This window comes from Tenrec ecaudatus, chromosome 17 (assembly GCF_050624435.1).
Source record: "Tenrec ecaudatus isolate mTenEca1 chromosome 17, mTenEca1.hap1, whole genome shotgun sequence".
Classification (NCBI taxonomy): Eukaryota; Metazoa; Chordata; class Mammalia; order Afrosoricida; family Tenrecidae; genus Tenrec; species Tenrec ecaudatus.
This window is the reverse complement of record NC_134546.1, coordinates 12298115-12311008: the sequence shown is the minus strand read 5'-3', so window position 1 is coordinate 12311008 and position 12894 is coordinate 12298115.

Genomic DNA, 12894 nt, shown 5'->3' with positions numbered 1-12894 from the left:
GAGGAGCTCTCCTTTCAAAAGAGATTAAATGCCCCGCCCCTTATTGCGCCTCACCACTGGGACTGTAACTGCCTGCATGTCCAAAGCACTAGAGGTTGCAGTTAAAACGGTTTTCTGCCATTTGGTCGGAATTTTACTCCGTCCTTGAGTATTCTTCCCACTACTCACGTTGGTAAGCATGAGGAAAGGGCCAGATGAGTGTTTCTCTTCATTAAATTGAGCTTCTAGGAAAACTACAAAATCACTCTCCAGTATTATAGGAAATGATGCCCGAGAAGGTTGACCCTTTCACCTTCTAACTCTATTCCCACTGGGGTGCCACCTTTGTGAAATCCAGATTTATCACCCCTCTCGGTTCAGATTGCCTACTGCTTCTGAGATCACAGTGCCCGCATTTGTTGCCAGAGAGAAAACATTTGCTCCGTGAATTCTCTTGGTCTTTATCTGCTTTCTCTGGAGGATTGTTAGAAAATAGAACATTGACTCCCGGTCTCTTTCTGTCTCTCTCTTTCCCCTGAGCGCCTCTTGCCGTATAACAAGATTGTTAAAGACAAATTGCTAACCATCCCTCTTACACACACACCTCATTAAATTGGTTGCACAATTTTCTTTCATTCTTTCTCCAGGGTTGCTGTAGGAATATAGCCATTTATAATACCTGCCACTGTTGAGCGTAACTGCTGGGCTCAGGTGAGAGTGTGTATGCGCTCTTTGTTTGGCAAAAGGCTTTCAGGTCCAAGTAATTTTGTTCTGTTTCCTTAGAAGAGTGATTGGCATATTAGGGCACCTTTGGTCACCTGGCGTTCACTTGGGTTTGCAGTGAATTCTGCTGATATTCTGGGAACTGCTTGAGAGACGTCGGAATAAGCATAGCTATATGTGATTAGTTATCCCCACCCTCCCCTTCAGCATCCCCGAAACATTGCTGTAAAAGGACATAGGGAACCCCCCTCCGCTACTCCCTTCACCTAAATAACATCCAAAAGACTCCCCAAATTACTGAAAATCCAGGGGGAGGGCATATCTTTTGGGCAGGACTTCCCCATGATTTGGGAGGCCTTGAGTATTTTATATGGCCTTTGAGCCTCATTTTCTCCATATAGGAAATAGAAATTAAAAATCCCTTCTGATCCACCTCACAGAAAAACTAAATGTTTTCCAAGTGATAATCTGTATAAAACTACTTTGAAAAAGATGAAGCCGTAAACAAGCAGGGAGTCTTATTGTGGACTAACTAATGGACTCTCACAAAACTTGACAATTATTTGCTATGTGACATGAAGGGGCTCACACGGGTATCAGACGCAGAAAGAAGAAAAAGAAACAACAGGCAGGGAAGGAAACCAGGCAGTGTGCTGGCATTCCTGGTCATTCCAGAACTCCGTTTTGAACATAATGGTCCATAATGTTAAGCACTCTCCAAGGAGCCCTAGTAAGCAGATCAGGTCGTCAATGAAGCACGTTGCCAGGAAGGTCCCTAAAGTGAAAACAGTATTGCGCTTTATAGTGGGGGATAATCTCAAAGCTCAGGCCCTGGCTAATGAACACGGTGGTCGAAAACAAGGATGGAATCAAAGCCTCTTCGTGCCCAATAAAGGGACCTTTGGTCATCCCCCACCCTGCTCACAGGCCATCACTGAAGACAGTCAACCATCCAGTTTCAGCCCCATCCTGTGCCTAAACAGATACCCACTGTCTGGGGTGGGGGTGGGGTGGGGATGGGGATGGGGAAGGGAGCTCTCTACCCAACTATTTCAGTGAGGTTGAATTTGCTGCCCTAGAGTCCAGAAACTCACATACAAACCAAAGGACAGTCTTCCCCACAGTTTCATCAACACTATCCGCGTATACAATTATGATGGAAGCATACTGCAAGGCAGTCCATGTTGGATAAACCTATGTAGATCAACCTACACTCTTGGCACGACCCTATGAAGGTCAATCTAGAGCCTACAAATCCCCCTTGGCAGAGCCACCTTGGTCCCAATCTACTCTGTTGTCTTCACCAACTACATACTTAGGTAGCTTTGTCTCACCTGAGACACAGTCTGACTTCAAGGAGCTGGCAGTTCATCATCATGGTCAGCCCTGATGAAACCCTGATGTAAAAAGGTGTAAGTAGCCTCTGTCAGGAAGCCGTGGTAGTTAGCCTTGGAAACACCATCGGACCGTGCCACCTTGTCACATGGGGCGAGTACGGGTCAGAATTGGCTTGGCCTCACCCACCAGCAACAAGCCTACTCTCATATCAAGTTTCTAAGAAGTCACGTAAATCCAGGAAAAGCATAGATCCCATCCTCACCCCACCATGTGTAAGTCTGTGTGGCTCTCAGGATGAGGCTCTCCAAGGTGTATTTTCTTTCCTTTCAAAGGGGGGATGAATAGTGTCTAGCAACAGAGCTATCCTCAGAGTTGAGATATGTTTAAAATACCTTGGAAACCATCAGATGCTACCTAGCTGGAGGGCTTTTTTCCCTTCCTTTCATTGTCCAGAAAATGTAGAATTTCTGAATTGAAACCCAGGTTCGCAATAAAGGTTTGTTAAATAAATGAATGGGTCAACAAATGAATGAACACTACAACTTCTTTATTTCCCCCTGAAATAAAAGCTTTAAATTGCTTTGAAATATATTTTAATCTTAAAAGCATTCTGTGTATCTAAGCTCCTAAAAGTGACCTATGTTTTTTAATAAACACCCTCTTACATACTTATTGTACCTGCTCCTTCCTCCAAAGCCTCAATATCCCTTATAGTGCTTGCCACTTCATGACTGTATTTTTATGGCCATTACTTACTAACTAGTCTCTCTGGCTCCAGAGTTGGGTCACCAATAAGCAAGGTAGTCCCAAGCTTACTGGTATTTACTTACTAATCTGTGGGAACAATTTCACTTTTTTTCCTCACCACATCAAAGATTCTGTTCTTAGGTCTGGCTGGCATTTGTCTCCCAACCCCACAGCATCTTCCTACAGAATCAAAGGCTCCTTTCAAATTTACATCCCTGATAGGAATGGAGTACCCATTAAATAAGGTAAGCAAGAGCTTCCATGTGTAGTGAACAATTTCATATGCGTTTCACCACACCAAAGACTCAGCTGAAAACGTTCACTACAGATTGGTAAGTAGGCACAAGTAAACCTGTGCTTACCTTGCTTTGGGAGTAAACAGCCCTTGGGTGGCTTCCATCGACCTGAAGGGGCTGGGAGGCCTACAGCGCAGGAGGCAGCCACCAGGTGCATCATGCTTCACAAATAAACCTGAGGAGAGTATGGAGGCAGGACTGACTGAGACCGGAGCCTGCCAAGGAGCTAACCAGAAAGGGAAGGCCAGGTCAGGTGTTTGAGATCAGGCTGGGGAAGGAGATTACCAAGAACACCAGAAGGTGAGTGGGGAAGAAGAGATTGAGCAGACATTGAGAAGAAATTGAGCTGGGTAGAGTGGCTGTGGAGACTGAGGTAGAGGAGAAGGTATCATAGTTGAGAGACCACATCAAGTAGAAGGGCATCAGCCACATGTGGACGCTTCTGCAGGGTTAAACCCAGCTCCTTCTGCAACTGATGAGTCCGAATCCTCTGCCGTCCCATGGCTCTCTGCTCTACAACCCGACCTGCATTCTTCTCCCTCTCTTACAGCCTCAGCTGCTCACACTCCCACGTTGCTCAAACACCTCCAGCATCTGATGTCTTGCCCTGGCCTCTCACACACTGTCCCCTCTCCTAAACTTGATGCTCAACATTTGCACACCTGTCCCCCAATAGCCTGTCTGCCTTTTCTCCATCTTTCTTCCTCTCATGTTCTTACTCAAGGCAGCTGTGTCCCAAAGCATCCTCCTCAACCCAGGTCCATGCTTCATCCACGCCATCCAGCCCACCGAGAAAACCATTTCCCTCTCTCATAGTTTACTCTGTTCATTAAGACTGAGTTCAAACTTCCCTGGGAAGTTCTCCAGGACTGCAGTGTCTACAACTGTTGGCCCTACTATGAATTCTCATCACCTCAGCTTGCCATCAGCTGTTTGGGATAAACATCTCTTGCACCAGGATACTGTAATGCTGTTTTAAATAATTGCTATTACTCAATTTTCTTTCTGTTCATATCTTATTCATGAAAAGAATGGTGTCACCATCCTTTTTGTATCTCCCAAATGTCTAAGGGTAGTTAACCCTTAATAAATATCGATTGATTGCGCTAATGAAAATATTGGTTTTATGCTTATGCTACAGGCTCACTACTGACCTCGAAAAAATAACCCTAAAACAAGAGACAGCTTAATAATAGTTAAGAGCATGCTCATACTCACAAACCCACTGCCATCGGAGTGGATTCTAACACATAGTAACCCTATGCAGAATTTCTGAGGCTATAAATGTTGTGGAAGCAGACACCATCCTCTTTCTCCCGTAGAGTGGCTGGTGGGTTTAAACCACTGCTTCTGTGGCTGCCTGGTATCAAACTACTAGGGTTTGAATTCTGTTTGTGCCAATTTCCTGTGTGACCTCTGGATAATACTTAACCTCTCTGTGCCTAAACTCTGTCCATGGGATTGCTATGATGCTTAAACTAATCTATAAAAATCATTTTGATTCTTACCTCTATGCAATAAGCAGTTAAAGATAACTCCAAAAAAATAAAACTCACTGCCACTGAGTCAATATTGACTCAGAGCAACCTCCTGTGGATTTCTGAAACTGTCACTATCGATGGGAATAGGAAGCCCAATTATTCTCCCAAAGAGCTTGTGGTGGTTTCGAACTGCCAACAACCATGCAGATCACAGCCCAATACATAACCACTACACTAAGATAGTTTTTATTAATATAAAGTGGGGAGACAATACACTTTATGTTTGCAAGCTTTATATTTTCTGTTGGACTCCTTGAACAAGTTGGAAGAATCTATAAAATGTGAACAATTCACTGCATTGCACTTTTCTTTTGTATGTAAAGCCTGGATTAACCCAGGATGTGTTTTTCCTGCATATGGGATGATGTTGGGTGAGTCTTTGAAGGTCATTAACGCACTTTGGTTGAATAGCTAGAGTTCGGGGTTAGGCTTTGCAGTCATGACATCTACAACAGAACTAACATTTTCTACTTCAATAAGAGAAGAGAAGAGACAGAGAAGGGAAAGCCAGAGGGGAGAAGAAAGAAAGAGGAGGGAGAGAAAGTAGGAAGGAGGAATAAAGAAAGAAAAGCCAGGAAGGAGGGTGAGCAGGAGGGAGACATGGAGGGGAGAAGGGAGAGCAAGTCTGGCCCTTCATTGTCTTTCAATTGTTCACTTCCCACAATGGGGTTTGATTATTTTAAATAGCAAAAATGTTGCCATAGACCAGTTCAAAATCAAACTATTAAAATTGATGTATTATCTGATCCTTTACCATAAAAGAATGCACCCACACTCTCTGCAAGCTTTTCTCCAAGAAACGTGGCATTGCAGGCACCTGCCTAGAATGCTATCAATTTAAATGATTGAAAAAAACAACACATAATAAGTGACAGATTTTTCAAATCAGATAAAGATGGGAACCAGATTATCTGTCTGGGGGTGATAGATTGCAGCAATAATAAATTCACTTGAAGACACTGGATCAATTTTTAATCAAGCCAAGAATTATTATTGCAGAAAGATAAAATGACCCATGAGAAGATGCCTTAATTTTCCACCAATCAAATTATAGCCTTTCTAAATAAGATGTAATGAGATCCATGGAATATCCAGGTTACACATCCCACCTAATTACCCATGTTCCCTGTCATGTAGTGATATACTAGTGGTAAACTGACCTCTGAATGTGCCCAGATGAAAAGGTAATTAGTTTTTCCACCAGGCTGTAGTGAAAATAACAGCAGTGACACATGTCATCTCCTTCCACCAAGTCACAGTCTCCGAGGTGTTTGTTCTTAAAATATACAGGATGTGACCTACTGGGTAATAAACTACACAGTCATTAAGTGAAGCTTGTGGCTGACAGAAAAACAGCCACCATCTAGAAGTTGAGAAAAAAGGGCTTGGAGGTAAAGCAAATCAGGCTACACTTGACATTAAACTTTATCAGCAGGGAACAGGCCTCCCCTCCCCACCTTCCCCCAGGAGCCACCAATCAGGAAATGTAACTTGTAATTATTGACAATTGTGAAAACTCTGTAGAGAGGCTGAGGACCCTACATTCCATCTGCCCTATTTTTCCCTTCCATCCTTCCAGTTCCTTTGCTCACTCAGAGGCTACAGAGAAGAAAGAAAGAGTATCACAGGAAATGTGGGTGTTTCCTTGAACCTTTCCCCACCTGGATCTGTTTACCTTTTATGCATTCAGCAAACACCTACTTTGAACCAGACTGCCACTTTGTTCTCTCCAACCATTGAGACAAGTGTTCCAACCAGCCTGGATCAACATTCGTCATCAAGGTATACATCCTATCCTGAGCCTTCCCAGCACAAGGAGTTCCTCTGATCCATTTCTTGATCACTTATTTCAATCCACTCTTGATCTCCTACTAGTGTTTGTGTGTCTATAAAGAGAATGCAGGTAAACAAGGACTGAGGGTTTTATTTAGGTTTTTATTGTTAATTGTAATAAGTTGGTGGTTTGAAATGAAGCCTCTTGAATTCATTCTTGTCATTAAAACCTCTGAAGAGCTGCTGGCATTTCTCTAAGAGTGTGAAAACTGAGAAGATCTTGTATTAAAAAACTACAACAACAACAACAACAACCAAGAGCCTCTCTGGTTTCCCAGTCTGATATCTCTCAAAGGGCCATAGATATCTTACTAAAACAAAGACTTGACAACCAAACTGAAGAAATGCATTTAATAATAGAATTTCCCCAAATAATGATGATTGTCCATGCTCCTGACTTTTTAATCTCTATACTTATATTTAACCCATTGTTCACAATATGCAGTCCTTCAAGTAATAAAATTCAAAACACAATCCTAAGAAGAAAAAAAAAACTATTAATTGTTACACGACAATTTTTTCTTAGTGTCTTACTTTTTAGGCCCGCCCGTTCCTAGAGTTATTTGGGACACTGGTTCAGAAAGTTGTATTCATAGACAGTTTCAACTTTAGTTTCTTATATTCTGTTATATTTTCAGCTATTACATTTTACCAATTTATTAATGTATTATCCTAGTTTTTAAAACGAGAAGAATTCAGGCCCACAAATTACAGGATAAGACAAAAATGGTAAAAAAAAATATGTGGAAAAGAATTAAGGGAAGCTGTATATAGATCCATGATGGATAGTTAGTTATGCATTGAGCTGCCAATCATAAGGTCAGTGGTTGTAACCCATTTGTCAGTCTTTAAAAAATGTAAATGTCTACAAACCCAAAGGGGCAGTTAGTTCTTCTATGTCCTATAGAGTCATGAGTTAGAACAGACGTTCTCGACCTTCCTAATGCTGCGACCCTTTAATACAGTTCCTCATGTTATGGTGAACCCCCCAACCATAAAATCATTTTGTTGCTGTTTCATAACTATAATTTTGCTACTGTTATGAATCAGGTGACTCTTGTAAAAGGGTCGTTCCACCCCCAAAGGGGTTACAACTTACGGGTTGAGAACCACTGAGTTAGAATCAATTAGACAGCAGCAGGCTTTGGTTTTTAGTATGGGAGGCTGTGCAATATAAACAGAAACCTCCCTTCTTTACAAGAAAAAGTCTACCTTTTTTAAAAGAGTTTCTGTGTACAGGTGGAGAAGTTGTTCCATCTTATAAGAAGAACGAAGTGTTTTAATCTTAATAAAGGAATTTTAACTCTGTCAGACCCAGTTTGAGTTCCAGAACATTTGAATGTCCATTTTTTGTACCAAAGTCACTGTCAGTTGACTACAACTCATAGCAACCCTATAGACAGAGTGGAAGTTCTCTTATAGGTTTATGAAGCTGTAAATCTTGGTGAGAGTAGAAAGTCTCATCTTTCTCTTGAAGAATTGCAAGTGGGCTTGAATAGTTTACCTTATGGTTAGCAGTCAAACACAAAACCCATTATGCCATTATGGTATAGTAACTCTTATTTCTGATTATCTTTTTTAAACAATTTATTGCCATATAATTCATATAATATATAATTCAATAGTTCAATCACATCAAGAAGAATTGTACAATCATCACTACAATAAGTTTTAGAATATTTTCTTCATTCTTAAACTCATTATTAGCTCCCTATTTTTCCCCAACCTCCCCTGCCACGACCCCAAGTAACCATTAATCCAGTTATTATCTCTATAGATTTACCTCTCCTGGATTTCATACACAGAAAAACATTTTTTTTAAACTAACAACATTAACACATTGATACATCAATTGAAAAGGAAACAGAAAACATTAAAAGCTACAACAAATGTAAATGTTGACAAGGGAGATTAATTGTAAGGTGGTTAAATTTTAACTAAACTGCATTTTCAACAATCCACTTCCCAATGCATTTCCATGATAGCCAGGCTATTCACAACCCGGTTCCATGGTCAGAGGGGATTCACCAGGGGATTAATCCACATGAATTTCCCATCATTTTTTTTAACTGAAACAGCTTTAAAATGGGATAATAGGCAGATTAAATGATATTACACTTTGACCTAACTACATCTGCCATAATCTACTTTACAACACTCTCTAATAATAGGGATATTCATATCCCTCAAGTATGATCAGTGAAATTCATCAGAATGGACCCTTCATGTGGACCCTGCAAAGAGATGAGGTGCTTCTACTGTCACCCATAGCCTTCTGCAAACCATGGGTTCACAATTTAACCTCGGATACTATCCCCTTCTTTAAATTTATATTTTATTATTTATAATCGTTGGATCACACAGGCTTGTGTGCTTCTTCCCTGTGGACTTAGTTGGAACCTGACTTAGATGACTGCTTGTTTGAAAACAAGCCTTTAAAACTCTAGCCTCTGTCTAAGATTAAAACATTTGAACTGGGAGTTCCAGCAAGATAATGCCCACATAGGCACCCCACATTGGGAGCTGCAAGGTGATCAGTGAATCTGGTGTCCAAGAGGATGAGTGGGGGATGTTGGTAAGTGAAAAGATTTTCATGACAACCCAGAGTACCTCCTTGCTCTGGGAGGTGACCTTCCCCCCATCTAATTTCACTCTTGAATCCGAGTAACTACAACCTGGTCTCAGGGATTCCCTGGCCTGCATTGGCTGCACTACTTAGGACCCCCACTGTGGCCACAACCACCAGCCAATCAGCCCCCTCAGCCTGATCTCCGCATCCAAAACTAGCCAGCTGTTCTACTGATTCCCCCACAACCACAGCTGGACCCCCACAAAGTGATGGTCTACCCATGAAACTCTCCACCATAAGCTTCTCCCTTCTCTTGGGGCTCCCTTCTCCCCACGTGGCGGTGGATAATGCCACTGAGCTCAGGTCCGTCCCAGGTCCCTCCCACCACTCACCAGCATGCCCATCAGCCATGGCTACACCCTGTGAACAATCCACCTGCAGTAATTTTATCACCTGCCACTGCAGCGGCTCTCCCTACCCTTGCCTGGCACTCACCCACCCCTGCAGCAGTGGTGGCTTCCCTGTTACCACTTGGCTGCCCCACCTGTGGCAGTGGCATTCTCTCCCACTGCTGCTCAGTGACCCCTCCCATGTGAGTGGGTCTTCTACTATCATTGTCCAGCACCATCACGCACAGAGCTACATTCACCACCTGCAATTGCCCCATCCATGTGTTTTGAAAGGGCCACCAGACATGCCCTCCAAATAGTGAATCCCAGCTGTCTAAGACTAAAACCCTAGTGAAATAAAGAAATAGCCTAACGCCCCAGCGCAGTTGGCTATAGGCAGCCCACAAAGCATTCCTACCAGCCACACAAAGAGAGATCCCAGGGCTATTTTACTCCCTGGGCAAAGTCACCAAGCTTTCCAAAATGACACGCAGACAGCAACAATCCACAGCAACCTCAACAAAAACAACAAAATACCAGTAGAAACAAAACACATTGTTAGAGGAAGTCCTGAATCTAACAATGTGCATAAAACAAGCATAAGTTGAGCTACCACAGATAGAAATCTTCAGAATGCTCCTTGGAGTCATACAGGACAGGGGAAGAATTACAGGAAAAGGATGAAACAATAGAGACGATAAAGGTCACACAACAAAGGAAAATACACGAGATAAGGGATAAGGTAACAAAAGCAAATAACAAACTAGCAGGCTTCACCAACAAACTGGAAGAAGCTGAGAATCATACCTTGAGGATAACCGTGCAAACTTCAACAAACAGGAAAGACAGTCAAACAAGATAATAATAGAAGACGGAGAAAACCTGAGAATGATGTTGGATGCTACGGAGGAGGAACACCATTAGGATAATTGGACTCCAAGAACAAGACACAACAAAGAAGTTAAAGGCAAAACTAGTGAGGGAATTCCTAGAGGAAAACTTCCCCAGTTTAATGACTAAGAATCAGGCAACCATGCATGAAGCAGAGAGGCCACCAGCACGACTGAATCTAAGGAAGAATTCACCAAGGCATATAATAGTTAACTTATACAACTTTGAGGAAAAGGAGAAAAGTCCTGAGAGCAGCTAGGGGAAAAGGCAGTCACCTATAACGGTACCCAAGTAACAAGATAGACGGAGAAGTAAGTGTCTTCCTGGACAAGGAAAAACTCAAAGACAACGTTAAAAGAAACCCAGCTCTACAAAAAGTCCTTGCTGACCTTGTAGAGGAAGTCTGGTAGCAATAAATGCATACATGAAAAAGGAAGACAGACTTAAAATCATTGATATGCTGGCACAAAGCCTCCAGCAATTGAGGCAGAGCCAGCAGAACGAGCCTACTAATAGTAAAAGAAAAAATAATAATAATAATTGGGAAGAAAAAATGAGTGAGAAAACAATGTAAAAAAAATCAACGCAACAAAAAAGCTGGTTCTTTGCAAGGATTAACAGAATCAATAGACTGCTGGCAAACCTAACAAAAGAAAGTAAGGAACAAATATCAATAGTCAGGATAAGGGATGAAATAGGGGAGATTACAACAGACCCTAAGAAAATTAAAAGGCTAATTACACCAAACTACAAAGATACTCCACTGAATTCAATAACTTGGAAGACATGGGAAAATACTAGGGAAAGCAGCCCCTCCCTAGACTATCCAAGATGGTCATAAAGAACTTCAACAGAGGAAATAAACTAGGTTATCAAGGAAATACCAACTACAAATCTTCCTAGTCAGATGGCTTAACAGGAGAATTTCACCAAGCATCCAGTGAAGAATGACACTAATCCTACACAAACTCTTCCAGAGGATAGAAAAAGACACCAAACTCCCCAACTCTTTCTATGAAGTTAGCATAACACTGATACCTAAAGTGGGCAAGGATCCCACAAGAACTGTAAACTACAGACCAATATTTCTAATGAACATCGATGCAAAAATCCTTAACAAAATACTGGCCAAAAGAATGCAAATGTTTATAAAATGAATAGCTCATCATGACCAAGTGGGACTCGTTCCAGGGATGTAAGGATGGTTCAACAGCCCATCCACATTATTTGTCATATTGACAAGAAAAAGGGCAATGCCACATAATAATATCAATAGAGGTAGAAAAGCATTTAACAACATTCAACACCCATTCCTATTTAAGACACTCAAAAAGATAGGAATGGAAGGAAAATTCCTCAATATAATACAAGCTACGTATGAAAAGCCAACAGTTAATGTGGTATTCAATGGGGAAAAGGCTAAAACAATCCCACAATTCAAAGGAGACAAGACAAGGATGCCCCTTGGAGGTACGAGCTAACTACATAAGGAAAAGGAAAGAAATCAAAGGTATTTGTCTGGGGGAAGAAGAAATGAACTTGTAGTTATTTGCAGATGATAAGATTTTATATACAGAAAACCCCCAAAAGCTACATAAGAGGAGTGCTTGAAGTGATAGAGGAATTTGGTAGTGGGAGGATATAAGATCAACCAACAGAAGTCTATCAGACTGCTATATACATCAGACGAATACAAGGAAGAGGACATCAAAAAGGTAGTAACCTTCACAATAGCCTAGCACAAATTTAAATGTCTAAGGATATACCTAACCAAAAAACCCAGAAGATTTGTATGAGGAGAACTACAGAACATAATGACAAGAAACCAAGAGTGACCTCCACACATGGAAGGCTAGCTCATGCTTGTGCATCAGAAGACTTAATATAGTAAAGATGTCAATTCTGCCCCAGGCACTATACAAGTTGAATGCTATCTCAATACAAATACCAACATCGTTCTTCAAAGGACTAGAAAAACTGATTACCAGATTCATGTGGAGAAGGAAGAAGCCCACAATTAGCAGGGAGCTCCTCAAGAAGAAAGACAAAGTTGGAGGGCTTGCTTTACCTAGCTTTAACACCTAGTATACAGCCACGGTAGGCAGAACAGTGTAGTACTGGTATAATCACAGATATTCAGACCAATGGAAAAGAACTGAAAACCCAGAAATGAAGTCATCAGCAGGCAACTGATCTTTGATAAGGGCAAAAAAATAAAGAAAAAGAAAATCAAACGGGAAGCAGATGTGCCCTCTTCAACAAGTGGTGCTAGAAAAAATGGATTTGTACTTGCAGAAAAATGAAGCAAGACCTTTACCTCACTCCATGCACAAGCATACACTCAAGGTGGATCACAGACTTCCAGGTGAAAACCCAAACTATTAGGGCAATCAATGAAGGAATTGGGACAAACCTAAGAATTTTGGTACAGAGAATACGTAGGCTATTGGAAATAGGGAAGGATACAAACACACAGGAAGCAAAAATTAACAGTGTGATATACTAAAGACAAATCCTGTGTACATCTAAATTCTTCGTCAAGAGAGGAATAGAGAGCCCACAGACTTGGAAAACATATTTAGCAATGA